The sequence below is a fragment of the Hemitrygon akajei genome, chromosome 9, assembly GCF_048418815.1.
Source record: "Hemitrygon akajei chromosome 9, sHemAka1.3, whole genome shotgun sequence".
NCBI lineage: Eukaryota > Metazoa > Chordata > Chondrichthyes > Myliobatiformes > Dasyatidae > Hemitrygon > Hemitrygon akajei.
The window spans coordinates 12143510-12155395 of NC_133132.1; the positions used below are offsets into that span (position 1 = coordinate 12143510).

Below are 11886 nucleotides of genomic sequence, written 5' to 3' on the forward strand. Positions count from 1 at the left end.
GGAAGAATGCCAAATACACTGATTCAGCAGACAGCAGAATGCACCCCGTCCTTGGAATTGTGTCGATCGGAGTGACTGTACTGTCTGTGTTTGGTTTTTGGACAAAGCTATTACCAGTTCTTGTGCACTGCTAATCGTCCCTTCTGCAAGTAAAAAGCACTTATGATTGATCCACTCTGAGTTAATTGTTGTTGGCTGGAAGACGTAGTAAAGAGGTGCTTAACACCATCTCCTACCTGAACATCCATTCTTACCTGCACCCACAGCTTCCACCATATTGCTTCGCCATCTCACCACTATACCGCACGTCATAGGAACTAAAATACCCATTCCATCCATTGAGTCTTCTCCACTAATCGATTTTCCCTCTAAACTCCATACTGCTGCTTTCTATCTGTCACCTCTGACACCCTTATTAATCAACATCCCACCATTTACTTACTTAAAGCCCGTTACACCGCTGGTGTTTAGGGCAGCAACGAAGCGGTTCACCAGGATGTTGTCTGGATTAGAGGCATGAGCTACTGTGTCAGGAGAGTTTGGACAAACTTGGGCTGTTTTCTCTGGAGTGGAGGAGGATCGGGGTGACTCGAAAGAGCTTGATCAGATTATGAGAGTAATAGAGAGAGTAGATAGCTGCCATTTTTTTTACCTTCCGGGTCACAATGTCTAATACCAGAGAGCATGAATTTGGAGAGATGAGGGACCTGTGGAATTCATTACCACAGCTCAGAGGCCAAGTCATCGGGTTTATTTAAAACAGAGGCTGATCGATGCTTGATCAATAAAGGTGTCAAAGGTTATGGGGAGAAGGCAGCAAAATGGGGTTGAGAAGGAAAATAAAAGACACTGGGACAGGTACAGAAGGAGGAAACTTTAGAGTGAGACATGTCGAGCACAGACAGATAGGACAGACTCCGATAGGGGTTCTTGTCTGGCACGGAGCAGTGGGGCTGAGCACCGGTTCATTTTCCACTCTCAGACCTTCACTGACACCATTTCTCATCAGTACATTTTACAAACAGTGCACTTCAATTCTCAAGTTCAATGTAAATTTATTATCAAAGTGTGTTAACCAGATGCTATCAAACAATCAATATAAATGTTGGCAAGGTAACTCAATGCCCACCCCCAGCCTGATGAAGGGAATGGGACCAATTCCAGAGGGAGAAGGGTTGGTTGAGTCTGGGACTTTGTGAAGGAGCCCTAACTTCATCCTTCTCATTCCTCTTTTCCCTTCTCACTCCCCTCCCTCACACCCCACTGCTTGCATGTGTTTGTGTCTGTGAGGGAGAGAGACATGTCAGCCCACTTCAGCCTTCATCAACGATGGCCCCTCTCCCCCAACACACTCACACTCCTGTGCACACAGCAACCCTCGCGGGATCAAATAATACAAAAATTTTATGCCCTCTCTCCTGCACCAATTGCTTAGCCACGTGTTAAATTGTATATTCTTCCTATTCCAAGCACGTGGCAGTCCTGAGATCACAGGCCTGGACGAGCCGCCCTTTAAATTAGCACCTCACTCTCTGAACTCCCTTTGCAGAACGTCGTTACTCTACCAGCCCATATCGTTAACCACATGGACCATGACCTTCACTGTTCACCCTTCTTCGAAACGCTGAGCGCTCGATCGGAGATGTCCCAGACAACATACCACCCTGGAACCGCATTCTCACCCACAGAACATCCAGTCAATTACCTTCGCTAACGAATCACCTATGACTGCAACTCACCCCTTCTTATGAGGGACATAGGATGGTCTACTGCCTTCCCACATCCTGCAAAAGGAGATTTCCACTATCCTGCCTGGCATCTCCACTGTTCTAACTGAACAAATGTAAAGAAGGCGGCAAAATTCCATCTCCAGCATAATTTTGCCTTCTCTGAGTGAAGGTTCTCTTCACTGAAACCTCAAAGAGGTAAAGCCTGAAAGTCTCCACTCCAACTCTGTCCACTCTGACACTGGCAACACATGCTTCCTGCCTAACTTTAAGATCTTTTTGATAATCCATCCTGAATGCTGATTGGCCACTGCTGAAAGCTCAAAAATAACCTGCCCTGAACCACTGTCGTTAATACACGTTCGGCGAACCTGAGTGAATCACGTCCTCTCAAGCTTCTGATCTCTCCGATTAGAGATGTGTCAAAGCTCGATAGGGTGACACAAGGATGAATGACTGATTGAAGCCCATCCCACATTCAGAGCAGGTGACTACCCTCACCACAGTGTGAACCCGCCACTGTCTCTGCAGCGTGGATAAGTATATGAATGCCTTCCCACAGTCTCGAGCAGGTCAACGTTCTCTTGCTGCTGAAAACAGTCTGGTGTGTAGGCAGGCGAGATGAAAGTGTGAATTCATTCCCAGTTGGAACGGATGAACGGTTTCTACTCAGTGCGAACTCGGTGATGTTCATTCAGTTGAGATGACTGGGTAAATTCCTTCACGCAGTCTGAGCAGTTGTACAGTTTGGCCCCAGTGTTTACTCGCTGAAGTTCGTTCAATGCGGGACTGAAAGTGATATATCTGGATACATGCAGCATAAAAATTAAAATGGATGATCTTGAAATTCAGCTAGAGATTGGCAAGTATGACGTTGTGCATATCTGTGAAACTTGGCTAAAGGATGGCTGCCATTGGGAGCTGAATGTCCAAGGATACACGGTGCATCAGGAAGATAGGTTAGCAGGCAGAGGGGGTGGTGTGTTTCTGTGTATAAGAAATAATATTAAATCATTAGAAATCGATGACATAGAACCATAGAACACTACGGCACAGCACAGGCCCTTCAGCTTACATGTTGTGCCGACCCATATAATCCTTAAAAAAAAGTACTAAACTCACACTACCCCTTAACCCTCCATTTTTCTTTCACCCATGTGCCTGTCCAAGAGGCTCTTAAATACCCCTAATGTTTTAGCCTCCACCACCATCCCTGGCAAGTCATTTCAGGCACTCACAACCCTCTTTGTAAAAAACTTACCCCTGATGTAATAAACTTCCCTCCCTTAATTTTGTACATATGCCCTCTGGTGTTTGCTATTGGTGCCCTGGGAAACAGGGACTGACTATCCACCCTATCTATGCCTCTCATAATCTTGTTGACCTCTATCAAGTCCCCTCTCATTCTTCTACGGTCCAAAGAGAAAAGTCCCAGCTCTGCTAACCTTGTTTCATATGACTTGTTCTCCAAACTAGGCAACATCCTGGTAAATCTCCTCTGCACCCTCTCCATAGTTTCCACGCTTCCAATAATGAGGTGACCAGAATTGAACACAACACACTCTAAGTGCGGTCTCACCAGAGATTTGTAGAGATAGGATCGGAGAGTCTGGAGTCTCAATGTTGGAGGTAAGAAATGGCAGTCGTATACAGTCCTCCAAACAGCAGTCGGGATGTGGATTACAAATTACCACAAGAGAAAGAAATTGCGTGTTGGAAGGGCAATGTCATGTTAATCACTGGGGATTTTAACATGGCAGTGGATTGGGAAAAACAGGTCAGTACTGGACGTCAAGAGAGTGTGTTGTTAAAATGTCTAAGGGATGGCTTTTTAGAACAGCTTGTTGCTGAGCCCACTAACGGATAAGCTGTGCTGGATTGGGTGATGTGCAATGATGCAAAGGTGATAAGAGAGCGTAAGGTTAAGGAACCCTTAGGGAACAGTGATCACAATATGAATGAGTTCATTTTGAAATTTCTGAAGGAGAAGCTAAATTACAACGTTTGGTATTTCAGTGGAATAACGGAAGTTACAATGGCACGAGAGGGGAACTGGCCAAGGTTGACTGGAAAGGGACAATAGCAGGAATGACAGCAGAGCAGCAATGGCTGGTGTTTCTGTGAAAAATGTGGGAAGTGCAAGACAGATATATTCTACTCAAGAAGGAATTTTCGAATGGAAGACGGACACTGCCGTGGCTGATAAGTGAAGTCAGAGCCAAAGTGAATGCAAAAGAGAGAGTGTACAAAGAAGCCAAAACTAGTGGGAAAATAGAGGATTGGGAAGCTTTTAAAAACTTGCAGAAGGAAACTAAGAAGGTCATTGGGAAGATGAAGATGAATTATGAAAGGAAGCTGATGACTAATATCAAAGAAAATACTAAAAGCATTTTTAAATACAGGTTTCCCCGCTATCCGAAGGAACAGCATTCCTATGAAACCACTTGTAAGCTGAAATGTTGTAAAACGAAGAAGCAATTACCATTAGTATATATCAGAAACATTTTTGAGTGTTCCCAGACCCAAAAAATAACCTACCAAATCAAACCAAATAACACACAAAACCTAAAATAACACTAACATATAGTAAAAGCAGGAATTATATGATAAACATACAACCTATATAAAGTAGAAATTCACTTATCAAACTCCAGAAGACAGTGAGCCAAAATCGATTTGGAGAAAACAATTCAGCACATAAACGCATGTGCAAACAACTGCCCGCACAAGGCTTCATGGTCATTGTAGTCTTCGTAGGGGTAAACACATGTATAAAGCGGGCGTCTTTTTTTCCATAGAAGTGAAAATCCTCTTTGGTTAACGAAAACAGATACTAATGTAGGTCTTTCATAACAGCGAGCTGTCGTAAAGCGAATGTTCGAAAAACGGGGGCCACCTGTATGTAAGTGGTAAAAGAGAGTTCAGGGTAGATATAGGACCAATAGAAAACAATACTGGAGATATTGTAATAAGAGACACCGAGATGGCAGAGGAACGGAATGTGTAATTTGCATCATTCTTCCCAGCGGAAGACATATGCAGTATACTGGACATTCAGAAGTGTCAGGGAAGTGAAGTATGTGCAGTGAAAATTATAACTGAGAAGGTGCTCAGGAAGCTTAATGGTCTGAGGGTGGATAAATCTCCCAGACCTGATTGAATGCACCCTCGGGTTCTGAAGGCAATAACTGGAGAGATTGTGGAGGCATGAACAACGGTCTGTCTAGAATCAATATATTCTGGCGTAGTACTGGAGGACTGAAGAATTGTAAATGTTATTCTGCTATGTAAGAAGGGTGGGAGGCAGCAGAAAGGAAACTATAGACCTGTTAGCCTGACTTCAGTGATTGGGAAGTTGTTGGAATCGATTGTTAGGGACGAGATTACAGAGTACCGATAGGTACATGACAAGGTAGCCCAAACCCAGCATGGTTTCCTAAAAGCAAAATCCTGCCTGACTATCCTACTGCAATTCTTTGAGGAAATTACAAGCAGGGTAGACAAAGGAGATGTAGTAGATATGGTGTACTTGGATTTTCAATGGCCTTTGACAACATGCTGCACATGAGGCTGTCAGCACAATTAGAGCCTTTGGAATTAGAGGGAAGTTACCAGCATGGGTGGAGAATGGGATTAATGGGATACCATTCTGACTGGCTGCCGGTTACTACTGGAATTCCACAGTGGTCGGTGCTTGGACCACTGCTTCTTATGTTGTATGTCAATGATTTTGACTATGTGATTAATAGATTTGTGGCTAGATCTGCTGATGATACAAAAATAGGTGGAGGAGTGGGTAGTGCTGAGGAAACAGAGAGCCTGCAGAGAGATTTAGTTAGTTAGAATGGGTACGGAAGTAGCCAGTGAAATACACTGTTGGAAAGTGTATGGTCATGCACTTTGGTGGAAGAAATAAACAGGCAGATGCTTATTTATAACAGGAGAGAATTCAAAATGCAGAGATGCAAAGGAACTTAGGAGGCCTTCTGCAGGAAACCCTAAAGGTTAACCTCTAGATTGAGTTGGTGGTGAAGAAGGCGAATGCAATAGTGTCATTCACTTCTAGAGGTATACACTATAAGACAAAGGATGTGATGGTGAGGTTCTATAAGGAAATTGTGAGACCACACTTGGAGTATCGTGTGCAATTTTCGGCTCCTTACTTTAGAAGGGATGTACTGACATTGGAGAGTGTTCAGAGAAGATTCAGAAGAATGATTCCAGGCATGAAAGAGTTACCGTACGAGAAGCGTCTGGCAGCTCCTGGGTTGTATTCCCTGGATTTCAGCAGAATGTGGCGGGGTGGTGATCTCATGGAAACATTCTGAATGCTAAAAGCTCTGAATAGATTAGATATGGGAAATTTATTTCCCATGGTAGGGGAGTTTTGGAGAAGAAAACATGACTTCAGGATTAAAGTACATCCATTTAGATCAGAGAACCACATTCAGATCAGATGAATGTCCTCTCTCTGCTATAAAGTCGCTTATTCACCTTCAGAGTAGATAACCGAGTGAATTCCTTACCAAATTCAGAGCAGTGTGAACTCGCTGATGGCCGAGCAAATTCCTTCCCATGGCTTCACCCCACTGTGAATTCGCTGGTGACTCTGTAGGCTGGACGAGTGAATGAATCCCTTCCCAGTCTGAGCTGGTGAACGGTATTCTCTCCAGTGTTAACTCGCTGATGTAAGTTCTGTTCAGAAGACCGAGCAAATCCCTTTGAAATTTCAGAGCAAGTGAATGGCTTCTCCCCAGTGTGAACTCGCTGATGTTCCTTCAGATTACCTGACCTGTTGAATCCTTTCCCACATTCAGAGCAAGTGAATGGCCTCTCCTGAATGTGAAATGATGTTGTAGCAGCTGATTTGACAGAATGAATCCTTTCCCATAGTCTGAGCAGGTGAACGGCCTCTCCCCAGTGTGAACTCGCTGATGTAACTTCAGTTCAGATGACAGAGCAAATCCCTTCCCACATTCAGAGCAAGTGAATAGCTTATCCCCAGTGTGAACTGGCTGGTGTAACTTCAGACTACCTGACTGGGTGAATCCTTTCCCACAGTCTGAGCATATGAATGGCCTCTCCCCAGTGTGAACTAACTGATGATGTACCAGGTGGCCTGACCAGATGAATCTTCTCCCGCATTCAGATCAGGTGAATGGCTTCTCACCAGTGTGAACTCACTAGTGTAACTTGAGATTACCTAACTGGGCGAATCCTTTCCCACAGACTGAGCATGTGAATGGCCTTTCTCCAGTGTGAACACACTGCCGTAACTTCAGTTCAGATGACCGAGCAAATCTCTTCCCACACTCAGAGCAAGTGAAGGGCTTCTCCCTGTGTAAATTCGCATGTGTCTCTGCAGCCTGGACAAGTGAATGAATCCATTCCCACAGATTGAGCAGGTGAATGGTCTCTCCCCAGTGTAAACTAACTGATGTTGTAGCAGGTGGCTTCCCTGAATAAATCCTTTCTCACATTCAGAGTAAGTGAATGGCCTCTCCCCAGTGTGAACTGGCTGGTGTAACTTCAGACTACCTAACTGGGTGAATCCTTTCCCACAGTCTGAGCATGTGAATGGCCTCTCCCCAGTGTGAACTCGCTGGTGTCTCTTAGGCTGGACGAGCGAGTGAATCCCTTCCCACATTCTGAGCATATGAATGGCCTCTCCATTGTAGCATGTGGCTAACTGATGTAGCAGGTGGCTAGACTCGATGAATCCTTTCCCACATTCAGAGCAGGTGAACGGCTTCTACACAGTGTGAACTCGCTGGTGTAACTTCAGTTCAGATGACCTAGCAAATCCCTTCCTACATTCAGAGCAAGTGAATGGCTTCTCCCCAGTATGAACTCGCTGATGCTTCTTCAGGTGAGAGGACTGCATGAATCCCTTCCCACATTCAGAACATGAGAACGGCTTCTCACTATTGTGAACTCGCTGGTGTAACTTGAGATTAGCTGACTGGGTGAATCCTTTCCCACAGTCTGAGCAGGTGAACGGCCTCTCCCCAGTGTGAACTCGCTGATGTAACTTCAGTTCAGATAACCCAGCAAATCCCTTTCCACATTCAGAGCAGGTGAAAAGCTTCTGCCCAGTGTGAACTCGCTGGTGTATCTTCAGATTACCTGACTGGGTGAATCCTTTCCCACAGTCTGAGCATATGAATGGCCTCTCCCCAGTGTGAACAAACTGATGTTGTAGCAGGTGGCTTGACCGGATGAATCCTTTCCCACATTCAGAGCATGAGAACGGCTTCTACACAGTGTGAACTCGCTGGTGTAACTTGAGATTAGCCGACTGGGTGAATCCTTTCCCACAGACTGAGCATGTGAATGGCGTCTCTCCAGTGTGGACTCGCTGATGTAACTTCAGTTTATATGACTGAGCAAATCCCTTCCCACATTCAGAGCAAGTGAACGGCTTCTCCCCAGTGTGAACTCGCTGGTGTAACTTGAGATTAGCTGACTGGGTGAATCCTTTCCCACAGTCTGAGCATATGAATGGCCTCTCCCCAGTGTGGACTCGCTGATGTAACTTCAGCTTATATGACTGAGTAAATCCCTTCCCACATTCAGAGCAAGTGAACGGCTTCTCCCCAGTGTGAACTCGCTGGTGTAACTTGAGATTACCTGAATGGGCGAATCCTTTCCCACATTCAGAGCAAGTGAATGGCCTTTCCCCAGTGTGAACTAACTGATGTTGTAGCAGCTGATTTGACAGAATGAATCCTTTCCCACAGTCTGAGCAGGTGAACGGCCTCTCCCCAGTGTGAACTCGCTGGTGACTCTGTAGGCTGGACAAGTGTCTGAATTCTTTCCCACAGTCTGAGCAGGTGAATGGCCTCTCCCCAGTGTGAACTCGCTGATGTAACTTCAGTTCGCATGACCGAACAAATCCCTTCCCACATTCAGAGCAGGCGAACAGCTTCTGCCCAGTGTGAACTCGCTGATGTACCTTCCGTTCAGATGACCGAGCAAATCCCTTCCCACATTCAGAGCAAGTGAATGGCTTCTCTCCAGTGTGTACTCGCTGATGTAACTTAAGTTCAGATGACCGAGCAAATCCCTTCCCACATTCAGAGCAAGTGAACGGCTTCTCCCCAGTGTGGACTCGCTGATGCTCCTTCAGATGAAATGAATTGGTGAATCCTTTCCCACAGTCTGAGCAGGTGAATGGCTTCTCCCCAGTGTGTATTCGCTGGTGACTCTGTAGGCTGGACAAGTGAATGAATCCCTTCCCACAGTCTGAGCAGGTGAATGATCTCTCCCCAGTGTGAACTAACTGATGATGTAGCAGTTGGCTTGACTGGATGAATCCTTTCCCACATTCACAGCAGGTGAACGGCCTCTCCCCAGTGTGAACTCGCTGATGTAACTTCAGTTCAGATGACCGAACAAATCCCTTCCCACATTGAGAGCAGGTGAGCGGCCTCTCCCCAGTGTGAACTCGCTGATGTGACTTCAGTTCAGATGACTGAGCGAATCCCTTCCCACATTCTGAGCAGGTGAAGGGCTTCTCCCCAGTGTGAACTCGCAGATGTAACTTCAGGTCAGATGTCCTAGCAAATCCCTTTCCACATTCAGAGCAGGTGAAGGGCTTCTCCCCAGTGTGAACTCGCTGATGTAACTTCAGTTCAGATGACCTAGCAAATCCTTTCCCACATTCAGAGCAGGTGAACGGCTTCTCCCCAGTGTGAACTCGCAGATGTAACTTCAGTTCAGATGACCCGGCAAATCCTTTCCCACATTCAGGGCAAGTGAATGGCTTCTCCCCAGTGTGAACTCGCTGGTGCGACTTCAGATTACCTGACTGGGTGAATCCTTTCCCACATTCAGAGCAGGTGAACGGCCTCTCCCCAGTGTGAACTCGCTGATGTAACTTCAGTTTAGATGACTGAGCAAATCCCTTCCCACATTCAGAGCAGGTGAACGGCTTCTCCCCAGTGTGAACGCGCTGATGTTCCTTCAGATTACCTGAACTGGTGAATCCTTTCCCACATTCAGAGCAGCTGAACGGCTTCTCCCCAGTGTGAACTCGCAGATGTAACTTCAGTTCAGATGACCTGGCAAATCCCTTCCCACATTCAGAGCAAGTGAATGGCCTCTCCTTAATGTGAAGTAACTGATGTTGTAGCAGCTGATTTGACTGAATGAATCCTTTCCCACAGTGTGAGCAAGTGAATGGTCTCTCCATAGTGTCAACTCGCTGGTGTCTCTGTAAGCTGGAGCAGTGAGTGAATCCCTTTCCATAGCCTGAGCAGGTGTTCATTCAGTTGAGATGACTGAGTGAACCCTTTTCCACATTCAGAGCAGGTGAATGGCCTCTCCCCGGTGTGAACTCGCTGGTGTCACTGTGGTGTGGTTAAGTGTGTGAATGCCTTCCCACCGTCGCAGCGGGTCAATGTCTTCTCACTGGTGAATTTTCTGATATACCTTTACCATCAATAACAGAATGGCTTCCCGCTTGCAGAACAGGTGGAACATCTCACTATGGTGTGAACTTGCTAATGTATCTTCAGACTGGATGACTGCCCACACACAGAGCGGGTGAATGCCCTGTACTCACTGTGAACTCACTGGTGTGTCTGCGGGTAGGCTGTGAGTGAGTCCCTTCCCACACTGAGAGAAGGAGAATGATATCTCACTGCAATCAATTCAGAAAGTCAGATGTTTGAATCCCTCGTACAATCAATGCAGTTGAAGATCTCCAGTGAACAAATGTTGGTGTGTTCTCAGCTCCCGATTCCAACGAATTTCACAGAGTTAAAACAGAAAATTTCATTTCAGACACAGAATACATTACCAATCAGGTTGAGATAATTCTTCATCTCCAAGGATCGACAGCAGATGTGTTGGTGTTGCAAAGAAAATATCTGGTCACTCCTTAAATATCCAGACAGAGTCAGCAAAACTGATGTGTTGTTGGGTTTGAGATTCCCATGCACAAGTGTTCTGCCATTTCAAACCTGTAAAAATATTTGCAAAAGACATCAATGGGTGAAGGACAATATTTCAGGAGAGATTTTAATCTGTGGTGAGAGTTTATGAACATAAGAAACAGGAGCAGCAGTAGGCCATCTGGCCCTTTGAGCCTGCTCCATCATTTAATTAGATCATGGCTGATCTGGCAATGGACTCATCTCCACTTCCCTGCCTTTACCCCATAACCCTTAATTCCCCTACTATGCCAAAATCTATCCAACCTTGTCTTAAACATATTTACTGAAGTTGCCTCCACTCTTTCATTGGGCAGAGAAATCCACAGATTCACCACCCTTTGGGAAAAGCAGTTCCTGTGCATCTCCATCCCAATTTCCCCCGAATCTTCAGGCAATGTCCTCTTGTTCTAGTCTCATCTACCAGTGGAAACAACTTATCTACCTCTATCTCATCTATTCCTTTCAGAATTTTACATGTTTCTATCTGATTTCCTCTGAATGTGAGCTCTGGCATCACAATTTTACCAATTTCAACTCAAGCTGGGGATATTCAACTTGAGATATACCCTAGGCAACTGTGGGAAGTGAGGGAGGAAATTGCTGAGCCTCTGGCGATGATCTTGGCACATCAATAGGGACAGGAAACGTACCAGAGGATTGGAAGTCATTGTTACCTTGTTCAAGAAAGGGAGTAGAGATAAGCCAGGAAATTACAGACCAGTAGTTCTTTCTTCAGAGGAGGGCAAGTTGTTGGAGAAGCTCCTGAGAGGCAGTATTTATGAGCATTTGGAGAAGCATAATCTGATGTGGGAGAGCCAGCATGGTTCTGTCTAGGGCAGATCCTGCCTTACGAACCTGATTGAATTCTTTGAGAATGTAACAAAACACACTGATGAAGGTAGAGCATTGGATGTAGTGTACATGGCTTTCAGTAAGACTTTTGATAAGATTCCTCATGTGAGGCTCATTCAGAAAGTAATGAGGCAAGTATCCAAGTAGACCTTGCTTTGTGGATCCAGAATTGGCTTGCCCACAGAAGCCAAAAGGTGGTTGTAGATGGTTTGTGTACTGCATGGAGGACGGTGACCAGTGGTGTTCCGCAGGGATGTGTACTGAGACTCCTTCTCTTTGTGATTTTTATAAATGATCTTGATGAGGAAGTAGAAAGGTGGGTTAGTAAGTTTGCTGATGACACAAAAGTTGAGGGTGTTATGAAGAAT

The 11886-nt window shown here is 45.5% G+C and overlaps 1 long non-coding RNA gene and 1 pseudogene across 1 annotated transcript; both read right to left on the reverse strand.

Moving 5' to 3' along the window:
- Positions 1 to 1030: 1030 nt before the first annotated feature.
- LOC140732880 (uncharacterized) lies at positions 1031 to 10690 on the reverse strand. The gene is made up of 2 exons (XR_012100174.1): positions 10531 to 10690; positions 1031 to 2714 (listed from the first exon to the last, which is right to left on the reverse strand). It is a non-coding gene; the product is annotated as an uncharacterized lncRNA (long non-coding RNA).
- On the reverse strand, positions 6291 to 10534 carry LOC140732879 (uncharacterized; annotated as a pseudogene).
- Positions 10691 to 11886: the final 1196 nt, after the last annotated feature.